We start from the raw sequence: 11,544 nt of genomic DNA on the forward strand, positions 1-11,544 counted from the left end.
GCGTCCCTCGGGAACTACGTTTTGGAGTGCGGATAAAGGCACGAAGGGGCAAGTACGTTGCAGTTCTGTGGTTGAAATTTCTAAACACTTAAGTTTTCAACGACAGTATGTGGTTCCAAAATACCACAACTTTGTTCGTCTTGAGCTGTACTAAGGTAAAGCATGCAGCCAAGTCAGGAGTGCGCTCAGTAAGACACCTACTTAGGTTAGGAGCGTAAATGGTAGTGTGGATTAATATATCTGATAGCTTTTATTTACTATTCTGAACGATGTGCGAAATATGAGCTAGCGTTTAAAATCTATGGAGTGATGAGCCTGGCGTGAAGCGTAACGGCAAGCTTATAAGCTCATACATGCTTACATTTAAGCCTTTTCACTCATAGCAGCAGGAAGATGGTGCTATGGAACCACTGCGCAAACGCTTTGAGCCTGGTACTGTCAAGCGGGTGCTAATACAGTCAATGAGGTTGTACGCTGTGTCTCGCCAGAAGCTCAGGCTGCCACACCTTTCAATAATGAGGAACCCCAAAGGACAGTATGCTAAAATGTCAACAGAAACGCATTCTTTAAAAACTGTACGTTTAATTCATGTGGCGTAAATCAAGTGGTGGCGAAAATGAATGACAAACGTTCTTTTTTTTTTTTTGCCGACATCTCCGCACTACTAGATGAACCGCGATATCAGAATAATTTTTTGTACTTAAGCTATGAAGCAGAAAATGTTCACGAAGCTTGCTGCTTTGTGTTTCTGGCTACTGTAGAAAGCAGTGCCGTCATTTACCTGTAAACATATAACTAGACCTCCCTCAATACACATTGACGAAACCCATCAGTCCCAGCGAAATTATGTGAAAAGTCAGGAATGTTTTCTTTTTTTTGCGACCCGCCATCCGTTATCGCGTGTTTTCTATTTTACCAAGCATCCTTTCATGGTATAAGCTTGCATACGACATCCTGGACGCAGCTTCTCACCGTGATGGTTCTCCAGTATGGTGCCTAGGATATGACGTCAGTTTATCATATTCACTCCCGCGGGTGAACATTAAAAATCATTCTGGCATGACTGAGCATTCGCGAAACTATGTTAATGAATGTCCCGATAAGCGGTTAAATTCTAGAAAAGAAATTAGGGCGAACTTTCTTTATTACATTACGCGTGCTGAAAGCCTATTGCAGTAGCATCAGTGTTACGTCGCGGATTTTTAAGACTTTCTTGGTATTACAGCCTAAAATTCACTAATTATTTGGCTCCGAATATATTGCAGTCCACCTTTAGCAATGAAAAATTAACAAGAGCCGAGCAGATTTTGTCATTACCCATGACGCCAGGATGAACTGGCGCGGGGAAATTAAAGGCGGTGTTACGTCTCAACATGGCCAAGGGCATTAATTAGAGGCCTGCCCCGAGGCAACCCCATCCATCCATCGGGGTCTACCGAAGCACAGTGTTGAGACCGACTGCTGTGGGGTCAACTAAAGGTGCCCCTTACCAATAGCTGGCAGCCTGAACTAAAGACGAAAAGCGCCGATGTCAAATATTGCCGTGGAAACGGCTTCGACCTTGGATTCCGCGGTTGCTGTACGGTCACCTATTTCATACCATCGGAGGTGGGAGTTCATCGGAGGTAGGAGTGCATCGCTGGTGTGAGTGGTGCAGAACGATGCGACATCATGGGCGTGGTATTGCGACCGATTCGAAGATCATGACTGACGCGACACAGTCATCAGATTCCCTAGTCAACTCGCTTAGGAAAGACGATGGTATTAAAAGCGCAGGCCTTTCGTGCAGTGCGACCGACGTGTCCATATGTGAACGCAGACGTTTAAGATGCTGATGCACGAAGTGGGCTTCCGTTACTCTCCAGCAACTCCGTGTAGCGAATCTCAAATAAGCGATTTTTCCTTCATTCCTACTACCTGACGTATTCGTCAATGGGCTTGGTGTACTACTGGCCCAAACGCCGCAGCAGAGGCATTAGTACCCGTATTTCATTTTCGCGCCTTTTCTATTTTCCAAACTTCCCCTCAGTGTGACAGTGGTCGCTGGGATACTGAAGAATCGCAATATGCCAATGCAGGCGGACCGAAATCACGTGGCTCTTATCCGTGACGGCATCTTCTACATATCGGCAGGATTCATAAGAAAGGTCGGATCGCCGCTTCGGTCTGCGGACGAGCAGGATGCGGCTCAGGGCCGCCGAATCAGCATCTCCCACAAGGAAGGCTAACTGCTTTCTCGCACCATTCGTCGCACCTCGGCCAGGTCGCGCTCGTCTGCGTACTGACTGAGCGATCCTTCGAGTCGCGTGAATCCAGCGTAAATTCCGCTTCGGCGGACTTACGTCACTCGCCACTGTCGATGGACACAGCGGGTGATGTTCACAGGTATACATTAAGGGCATTATGGCTGTTTCTGAGCCGAACACTACATGCGCATGACGGCATTTTACGCGCAAATGTCAGCTAAGGAACAGCTCAGGTCGCATTCCTATTTCAGGCAACTTACCCATGGTGGCGTGACCTAACCGGGTTTCTCCTGGAGTGCAGCCCCGAAGGTTCTCAGTCAGCGGCCCGGAATTCAGCGCAACCCGCAAGCGCGTGGCACACGTCGTCGATGTCTTCTTCTTCTGCTTCTCCTTCTCGAGCTCGCGCAGTGCGCCATTGCACAAATCTAAATACGTTGCATCGCACAGACATATTGGCCTGTAGGTAGGGGCAGATGCGGGGGGGGGGGGGGCACTTGCCCTCCCCCTTATCCCTGTCAAAAGTGATGGGCACAGTATGCTGTTTGCCCCACTACTTTTGAAAGCGGGCACTTTCGACTGCACGCTTGAGCTAAATTTTCTCTTTCCAAATTTTATCTGTTTGCTGCAAGCGTACGTTAGTTAAATATACACCTCAAGCACAATTTTCTTTCTCAATAGAGTGGCCACCGAAGTAATGATTTTGTGTACTGCGTATCCCCTGCTTAGGCAGCGAAGATTTTCTTCTGTGCCTCCTAGGGATACGCTGCAGCGGAAGACGCCTGGTATTCGTCCTACACGCTCGCGTTGCATAAAAGGCCTCGCGCTGGGCAGTACCCGCCATGTGAAATGTGAGATTACGCTATTCGCATCATGTCCAGCTTTTTGAGATCGCTATACACGTATTTGAAAACTTAATCTGGTTGCTATATTTAACCGGCGGGCGCCAGGGGAGGTCCGGATAATGTATTATAATCAGCCGTGCCCAACGACTTGTGTGCCTTAAGGTATGAAATAGTTGGACTATGAAATGGTGGAATTATTTATTCTCCGTCCACAGGTAGCCTAAATACCGTTGCCATATCAGTATTTTATCACGATCAAAAACCTAATCAAACCCCATGCAGGTACAACTGCCGAATTTCACTTTCTAATCACGAGTGATCTTAGTTATTCTCGTGAAAATGGCCTTGTTCGTACGTGGAGGGCCATTCCAATACTAATAGAACGCTGCCTTTAATTCTTTTTCGACAGGTATTCTTACTTCTGAAATTGTCGATTTTATTTTCAGGTTGCTTTTGTGTAAGGGCTACACTTTTACCTGTTTTCCGCCAGTAGCAGAAACAGCAGATATTCCATATTTTCAAGAAATTTCCGGTACACGGCACCTTTTGGTGACGTGTACCGAAAGTTTGCACTGTGTCGGTTGCTTATATGCTCCGTAAGTAATTACCGCATACTCGGTTTCTCCCAATTTTTATCTGTTAAACACAGCATTAAGTTGTTTTTCCAAGGTATGCTCGGTACGACAGACGGCGAACGACGCATATATTAAGTTTATTCGAAGTGCGAAACAGTGCCCTCAGTGAAGAGCGATAAATGTTTATTCTGTGCAGGTTCCTTATAGCCTTCATAGAAAGTTGCGGATGAAGCGTTCCAGGGTTTCATACTGCCACTAATCGAAATGTTTTCTACGCACCTAAAATAACAGGACGAGATGAGGACTTGAACTTCTGTGAAAACAGGGAGAACCGAAAGCGCAGTGCGTTCCGAAGCTTTCACTTTCTTGTTTTAAATGCAAGTGTTACAGATAATTACTAAACCCTCGTTTTTTCATGTGGTTTCGTGCATCATACTAGACTCGTAGTTTCTTTCTCCAGTGTCGTCGATGAGCTAAACAAGGCATATTGTTATATCTGAGGATAATTAGGGGTATGGTATGGATAATATGTAGGCAAGGTTGAAAATGGGTGGGTTAAATGCGCCTTGTCCTGTAGAATACGTATACAAGGGGTCCATAGCGTCATTAGTCGGTTGAACTGTCGGTGTAAGACTCTGACGGCTGCGCTGACATAATTAAATCTACAACTGAGGTTAAATTTTCTGAACATAGGAGGGAAATATGCCAAGTTTATGTGCGATGCCAAGTGCGGGTTCATGAAATGCAGCTTTAAAAAAACCCGATGACACTTGAACACTCCTTAGAATTGTAAATTCGGAAGCATTATTGGCCTCTTGAACGCCGCTGAGCAGTCTATCGAGTTACCAACTCCTCGTAGGCAAGCGAGCGCATTGAGATGCTTGCGCGTTATGATTTGGTCTTACCGAGGAGCACTTAGAACACAGGCGAGAGCTTGCGCGAGCAAGGAACGCGCAGATAACACAGGCTTCCGATGGCGAGAGCGAGGGTGACGTGGCGTCGCGGCGATGCCCTCTCCCCTGGTGTCCCAGCTGTGCGTGGTTTGCTTTGGGCAGAAACCGCTCGCCCTACCTAGCCTGAGTACGACCCCTTTGTGGACATACGTTGCTGTTCCAGTCACCGCTCATTGTGTTCCCGCTACTCTTCGGGGGTCCTTACTATGCATGACCTTTCCATAGCATTATCAAAACACAAATCAAATCAGTTGTTGTGTGGGTTTTTCTTCACCTACAAAGTGTAGTTGCGTCACTCCCTACTTCGTATGCTGCACTTGCCGCTTCCGGGCAACTACAACTTACGCAACCGTAATATTTACACGGAAACACTTGCGCCGAATGCTGTGCGTGCAGCCGAGCTTTCAGGTTGTTTTTTTTTTTTTGTTTCTATCCCCGCACTGCCGGCCAAGCGGCAGCGGGCCAGGCGGCGCCGGCCAAGCAACGCAAGGGGCGCACACCTCCCGCTGATTGGTTGTTTTTGCCCACGGACACGACAAATGCACTGGTGGGTAGAGCCAAAGCCACCTAGAAAAAAATGTAAGGCCTCCGGACGCCGGTGTGACGTCACGCTATTCGGATGAGCCGGACAGTCGACACCGTCGGCGTCTCCGCGCCTAGGTTCGTTGCGCTTGCAGTGTGTCTCTATGCGCGTCGCGGATATTATGGCATGAGAAAATTAGTGCTGTCCTTAAAGTGACAGCATCCTATAAATTTAGATGCTTCGTTTCCAAAGCAAGACACGTATAGCTCACGCAAAAAATAAGGGGGAGCCGCTGGTTCACCGCAGTCATAGAAAGCAGCATTGTTTCATACCTTCCTTAGATTACTTGAGTGGCAACATTTTTGTTTTTTGCGTGTATCGCAACACGACCTGCCTTATTGTGCTTGTGATGTTTGGTCGGGACTAAGACAAGCAAACTGCATGATGCTTAGTGACTCAACTTTAGACGGAACGAAAGAAAGAGTGAAACTGCATATTGAAGACACAGAATATACTTTATTCACAAATGATAAGAACTGCATTCAGAAACAAATATTTTAAATCTTCCATATACAATTATCATTCTCACTCTTGCATTGCGTAAAACAGTCCTCGCTAGACACATGAATATCGAGGTTAATTTTATAGTGAAAATTTTATCATTATAGGGTCACGCACAACTAATTCTCAAATAGAATAAGCTTCCGTCTTTGTTGTACCATTTCTTGTGGTTATTTTATTTCCACCCGCCTTGTTTGCAGGCCTTATTGGTCTTCATAAAATATTGAGATAATGGTGAAAAGTAAGTAAAAAACGAGAGGCCTACTCTCAGTCCTAAAGGAAAACATGCAATTAATGGATTTAATGCAATTAAAGGCAATTAATGCAATTAATGGAATTAATGGATCATAAACAGGTAGCACAATGCACTCAAGTAACATTGGAATTGGCCAAAATGCAGGGTTTAAATTTTGATAATGTAGGCAATTAAGTCCTAGCTACGCCACAGGTTTCTTTTTACAAGGGTTCTGTCAACACAAATATAGGTAGATGTTCAACAAAACAGAGCTTCATGAATAAAAATAAATGATGAGAAACATCTCAGGCCTTCAAGGTCTGCAATTTTCGGTCGTTCTTGGCGTTGCGTAATTTGTCGTTTTCTGTGCGGCACAAGTTGTTCAGCAGTGTATTCGCTGCAGCACTTACAACGTGCCCCATTACCTCCTGTGCAGGATGACCGAAATCACAAACATAGACATCCTCAAAGTCATGAAGGGTAGCGAACACAACGCCGACAAGGGTATCTTTCCGCCTAGAAAGGCTGAAAAATCGTACGGCATATTCTGGTGTCCTGAGCTTGTCCAATATAATTTCAGTAAAGAGTACAGCATTAACTACAACTGCTCGTGGAAACTTCAGGCCACCCCTTGTCATCTTCGTGATTAATGCATTCTCAGGGTCATCTAGATCGTCGTCTTGCATCACAAGGCTTTCACTGCAAGATGCGCATGTCAGCTTTTTTAGAGCTGCATGGGCACAATAGCCGGCAACATAGGTTAGTGCCGGTAGCATTGACGTTTTTTCTCAATGTCGGCGTCGGTCACAGTGACTTGAAGCTGGCCGTTTCCTGAATGTACACTTGTCTCCAACGTGTTCGCGCTCGGTGGTAGTAGAATGTCCAAATCTGGCAGGTCCAGAACCTTCTGCAAAGGCAATTTGTTTTCAGATTCATATATCTGCCTTATAGACACGTGGTAATTGGCACCAGACAATTGCCGGTACTTTCCAAAGCGATCCTCTAAGCTATCAGTTTGAAATTTGCCCAAAAGAACAAACTCGAAATGAAGCTCTTTGAGACAGTATATGGCAAGTTCGTGCAAGGCATGGGTAGTGTGGCTGAAAGCTATGTGCGTTTCACGTGTCAGGCGGCCATTGTCATGTTCGAGGCTTCTCCAGTGATCAAGCCATTGAACTATTCTCTCTAAGAATTCTAGTTGAGGACATGACGATGAAACTATTGGACCTTGCAATTGATCTCGCAACCGCTGTCCTTTTCTTGGCGTCTTGACGTTAACAATGTTCCACCAAGTCAAAATGGTGTCGACATATTGAGAGGTTTCCTTTGCATGCTGGAACGTTGCAACACTGAGAGCAGCAACAGTAGATGAGTTAAAAATCTTTAAGGCCAGTTTAACGTTCTGCCGTTCCATGTTTGAGGGGTTCAGTGCCTTCAAAGTGAGCGTTGGTGCTAGCTTCAAGAGCTAATGCTTTTCAGCTTCGTGCAGCTGGCAGAATACCTTGAAAGATGCTGTAAGTATCTTTGGTTCAGCCTCATAACTCTTCGGTTCAGGAAAGTACATGCATTTGCCAATATTTCTTTGATTCAGCCAGTTATTTCTTATACATTTTAGTATCTGAACTGGGTCCACCACAAAAAACAGGGGTCGTGATGGGTCAGCAGGATGCTGGTAAACAATGCTGACACTTGCCGGCTTAGCGAAGTAGGACATGGCTTTTCTGTTTATGGAGGTATTGTCTGAGATCACTGCGATTATTCTAAAACCAGATGCCTCTAGATCAAGAACAATCTTCCGAAGGAAGTCGTGCAGCGCCTTAGCATCGATTTGTGCCACAGGAAGGATGCGTACAACATCCTTGTTTGAAGAAAGCAGGCTCTGCATCATAAATACGTGGGCAGTTTTTGCTGCAGTCGATGAATTTACCGCAGCACCAGTAACCAATCCAGCCTTGTAATCAAAAAATGATTGAAGGTGAATCTCATCAATCTATAACGTTACAGTCTTTTCATGCTCCTTATATGTGCTTACAATACGCTTTGCATAGGAAAGAAAGCTACATTCTTGCTGCTCCGTTTCAGGGCGTACATCGTACGATGAACACAGTCTTCTGATCGTATCAGAAAGCGGCATCTTAAGCTTCATCGAACTTCTCAGGAATCTATATGCCTGAGGTGAAATTGTGAACAAAATGCTAGCAAAAACCAATAAATCGGGGGGATATCGGCCAGCATCGTTCAAAACAAGATCAACTTGACTCTTCAAGAATTTAAGCACTTCCAAATGTCATTCTTGCCACTCGCATGCGAAATGTTTTCCACTTAATTCCTCTAGCAATGTCGAAACCAATGTCAGTAGATGAGGGGCCTTTTCAGAACGCTCAGGGCTGATATCCTTACGTGTCTGTTCGATCATGTGTAACACACTTTTCAAGTCTCTCAAGTCGCACAGCTTTTCAGGAACTAAAACATCACCACACTTCCTCGCACCCGTTTCACCAAAAAATACTTCAACGCGCAGGTCTGTGGACACGATCGCCGAAGTACGGACTGCAGGAGCAGATTGAAGTCATAAGCCCAAAAAGAAAACCTTGGTGCCCTTGTTCAAAACTGTCCAGAAGTCCGAACACTGAAAGCTTGGCAAGGCCTTCAGCAAGTCCGCAAAGCTACCAACCAGGTTTTTGGCGTCCTCTTCTGCTTGGGTTTGCTGAGAAAGCATTATTGCTTTCTGCAAATATGTGGCTTCCAAGCGCGCTCTTTTGGCAGCCGGCGCTTCTCGAACGCACACTTGCGGACGCGATCAATAGGCAGGGCAATTGGGAAACAAGCTCTGAACTGCAGTTTTCTTCAGACGGATGTTTTTCATGGCAACTTCGACCACTTTTCCTGTTTTGACGTCCGTGTAAGATGTCGTCTTCAAGTAATCCGATGGCAAGAAATGCTTTTCGCAGAGCTGAAATAAAAAAAAAACAAGCCGTTACAGGCATGAAGCTCGACGAAAATGTTGAATTTACAAGCGCGTCGACAGGTGCAGATACCCATCTATTGTGCACGCGTGCACGAATGCATTGCGCACTATGCTGACGAAGCCTATTCGTCTGGAAACCCAGAATAACCACAGAGAAAAGAAATGCTTACCCCTGTGTACTTCGTTGGCGAGAAGTCCTTCCGAGGAACTGCTCTCGTCCATGCTTCCCGAGTGGCTCGGTCAGATGGGAACTTGTGCACTCGGACACTTGGTCCTCCGTCATAATTGGACTTGCAGTTTGGTGCGCAACAACAGCCAGGCATCGTTGCGCTTCCGTGTACGACGAACCACGCACAATCGAAGAAAAGCAATCGCGTTTACGGTGCAGCCAGCCCCACCAAATCCACCAAGAAAAGGCTCCACGCGTTGCCGCTCAAAACATTGCAGCCACGGAGAAAATTTGTTTTTAGAACGCGCGCCGCGTTGTAAAAACGCAGCGCTCCCCCATCCACCGCTACCATCCGACTCTTGTGACGTATTGACTAGGAAAGGAGGTGATGCAGTGGCCTTACATTTTTTTCTAGGTGGCTTTGGCTAGGCAGGGGGCTCAGGCGAGGGAAGATGGGCGTCTTTCTCCGGCGACTGCTAGGATGCCTCGATGTGTGCCTCGCCCGAAGCTCGGTACAACCGCAAAGTGATGAAGAGGGCCCTTGACCAGCCTGTCGCAACTTCGAACTCGAGACTTCTCGCTTTCGGAGTAGTGAACACCTTTCAGGAGCGCAAGCGCAAGAAAGCCGACCTTACCAGCCAATACACACGTCTCGCTCAGGCAAAGTCGGGACGGCATTTGCTGAACCGGCTCCACTTGAAACACAGCTTTCACACAGCTTTCACACAGCTTTCACACAGCTTTCACACAGCTTTCACGCAGCTTTCAGGAGCGGGGTCGAGTGCCCGAACTCTGGAGACGCGCCATCAGAGTTCGACACCTCCAGATAAAGATGGATGGGGAAGACCACAGTGGTCGTCGCCAGGCGAGGACAGACGCCTTGCAACGTCACTATGGTAACAAACGCGGAGTCTTTTACGTGGATGTGGCAGGTCCATGCCGCGGGGGATGGTATACGGCAACGGTCATCCACAAGGAAAAGCAAGTGGATGGGCTCACTTTCAAAGCCTCGGGCTCAACACATGCAGAAGAAGTAGCTACTGCCCCAGCTGCCTCTGGCCCCCGGTCTCACTATATCATAACCGATTCGCGCGGGGCTTGTCGAAATTATGAAGCTGGTTGTATCACCCCACTAGCGGAACGAATGTTGGAGAACTATACCAACAGGAGAACTGATCCTACCCCCCATTGCCTCGTCTGGACTCCTAGCACGGAATGAAGCCGCGAACCCGGCGGCACGAGCACTCATCTACCGGGCGTCCCAGTTAGACCATGAGTACCTGGAATCCGAAGGCAGCTATCTTGTTACATTCAAAGATATCATGACCTTTTATAAAGATAGGCATCGCCATTACCCAACTCCTGCAAAAGGGCTTGACAAGGCTAATGAAAAAATCTTGATCCGACTTTTCACTAACACTTTATTGTGCCCGGCAATCTTGAAACATTTCGCTTGTTCTTTCACTGGCAAGTGCCAATACTGTGGGGAAGTGGCTGGCACCTACATCATAGTTTGGGCTTGTCAGCTAAATTCAGCTCTTCCCCTCAACCCTAACCCAACCCGAGAGGAGTGGGAGGCGACGCGGCTCGGTTGCTCGGACCTTCACGCCCCGAAGGCCTTGGTTCAGAGAGTTAAGCTAGAAGCTCGTACCAATGGGGTCCCGGAATAGGGACTCCACCTATTGCGGAGCCCCTTAAGGGCTCCACCTCTCTTTTGTTTTCAATAAATGTTTTCAAGCAAGCAAGCCTTCAGGCAAGCAAGCTCCGTACAGAGCGAAGACAACCGCGGCGTCTACTACGGCGTTGGCCGCGCGAATCGCGGCCGCCAAAGTAAGCGGCTTTGACGAGCGCCTTGGGGAGACGCTGCCGGCGCTCGTGTGTCTTGAAAGCGATCTGCGATGCTTTCAAAGTGCGCGCAGTGCCGGTACGTTCGTATGCGCTGGCTTTCGACGTTTCGATCGCATTGAAGTGACAGATGCATGGAGGTTAATTCGCTCGCGGCTGCTGCTACGATTCCTAACTCCAGCGTTTTCACAGACAGTTTCCGCTGTCATCGGGCCAAATGCGTTCATGTTTACCTGTGCACGCGTGACACCGGGCTGGTTAATTTACTTAAAACACCTTGACTGGCTAGTTGGTTTGAATCCATGATATTATATGTAAGCGCGACTGAACGTAGAAAGAAGCAGACGCATGAAGACAGCGCTGTCTCTGCGTACCTGTTTCCTTCTACGTCCTCGTTGAGTCACGCTTACATATTCTATCATTGTTAATTTAGTTAGTAAGTGAATGTTTACGAGCTTATACGGCCGATAAAACTACTGTCCTTACTTCGTACAGCTATCTACTTATTTACTATCGCAATCGGTGCTTCGCCTTTCGATCGGAACTGCGATTTGTTATGCTAATTCCTCGATTATGCATTTCCATATTTTTGCGCAAGTAATATCCGCCTGTTTCTGTAGACCGGCT

The sequence above is a fragment of the Dermacentor albipictus genome, chromosome 2, assembly GCF_038994185.2.
Source record: "Dermacentor albipictus isolate Rhodes 1998 colony chromosome 2, USDA_Dalb.pri_finalv2, whole genome shotgun sequence".
NCBI classification, from domain to species: domain Eukaryota; kingdom Metazoa; phylum Arthropoda; class Arachnida; order Ixodida; family Ixodidae; genus Dermacentor; species Dermacentor albipictus.